Raw genomic sequence first — 2,009 nt, 5'->3', positions numbered from 1 at the left:
TGAGCGACCTCTGAGGTCAATGCTGCGTTCAAAAGCTTCACGGTAATTGCAACATCGACTTCCTCACCCTTCATTATCATTTCTTTCCTCACAACCCCCAATCCCCTCAGGAAGCCTTTTGCCTCCTGTCAGGTCATCATTGAAATAAGAATTTGTTCTTAATTGATTTTCCTGGCTAAATAAAGGTTATACTACTACACTACTACTACTACTACTACTATCATATATTTTTTAAATTATGTTAACAAGGTTTTATCCAGCGATTTAAAATATGTAAGGCTGATCAAGATTTGCCTCGGGCTCCTTGATCACCGTAGGCTTTTTTTTTTCCTTCAATAATGACCGCCTCGCTGGAGTTATTACACGGCAACATACCCAAACTAACTAACGACTTGAATCCAATATTAATGGAAATTATTTTTATTGAATTGAAAAGGTTCTTATTGCTTCCGCTAAGAAAATACAACTCCGTTTCCACGGCGCACCAGCAGCAGGAACTGAGACAACAACAACTTAATTTGAAATGAAGGCAGCTCTGATCGAAGTTTACTGTGACTGGCCAAGTCTGTTCATAGTTTGTTTTCCGCTAACAAGTCCTTAAACACTACAGAGCCCATACCTTTTTACACTCCCCGGGGTGGACCTTGTAGTTCTGCATGTGGTTTCAGAGCAGAGCTGGACAACTTCTTTCAAGGGAGGGGAGCTACATTGAGTATTATTTTATAGACCATGCTGATATCTGAATACCTAATGAGATTTTCAAAGTTCAACCTTTAAAGTTGAGCCTCTGATGTGCCTGAAATTAACAAGATTGTATTTAAAGTTTGATTCATTTTTTTTGTACATGTTTCTGAGCTTGTAATAAGTATTATTATATATATCCGCTATAGAAACTGCATATCTACTTATTTGTTTTGTGAAGTAAATATTATAATAATGTGTGGCTGTATTGCCCCCTAGTGAAACAAAAAGAGAATGTGGCAGACGGCAATGCATTTTGCTTAGTGTCAAGTAGTCTATGTGGTTGTGGAACAGGTAGAGCTTATACATTATGTAATACACTTTAAAAATGATCACATCTTTGTGAAATATTTATTTATATTAAATACACTGCAGCAGCTTATTCTCAATAAGCACAGGTCAGTATACTCAAAATATCCCACCAGGGGGGTGGACACCAGTCCAACAGTTTGTTTTCTTAGAAATCTGATCATTTTCAAACTGATAAAACACTTTACATAAAAGCAGCCCAGCCATTTTTATTTACACGCTAAAGACATAAATGACTATGCTGTCAGCTTCAGCTGTTACTGAATGGATATTTATATTTTGCAGCAATGTCTGACCACAGGATTGATGTCTGAACTGGTACTGCTCATCTTCATATGATCTGCATCCATGTGTGCATAATCTGATATCATACCTTCATAATAGAAAATGCAAATCAACATACTCATTTGAAGCTGATGCATGCATATTAGTTTTAAACACATGTACAATTACTAGAATAAGAATAAGAAATGTAAAAACATCCACCCAAATTTAACTGACTCATGGTTACTATTTGTCACTTTTTGAAAGAGATTATAACTTCCTGTGATTTGTTATTTTTGCATGGGGTCCATTCAGAGTTCCAGATCTAAAGCAGATGTAGCAATATGGTCTACCAAAACTATCATATTATGTCAAAAATGGTTTATCTTGAATCAAGTCCCTCACTGTATTGGAGGTGCACCTATATGAGTTTAATTATTTGTGTTGTTGGTCTAAGGTTGGGTGAGGACCATGGACTGTATGGTGGAGACACACGAGGCAACAGTTGTGTATGCGGCTTTACTTGTTCCTATAACAAAAATCATTACAAATATGCCAATTGTTATTTTAACACTGTTATAATTGTTTATCATGTAATATTCTGCCAGCAGAATTTAATGACCAAAACATTAAAATCAGATTTATGTGTGCCTGGAGCACATAAGGGCAGGCTTCAGGTATCACTGATAACAACA

Source organism: Trematomus bernacchii, unplaced genomic scaffold, assembly GCF_902827165.1.
Source record: "Trematomus bernacchii unplaced genomic scaffold, fTreBer1.1, whole genome shotgun sequence".
Classification (NCBI taxonomy): domain Eukaryota; kingdom Metazoa; phylum Chordata; class Actinopteri; order Perciformes; family Nototheniidae; genus Trematomus; species Trematomus bernacchii.
This window is presented reverse-complemented; position numbering follows the sequence as displayed.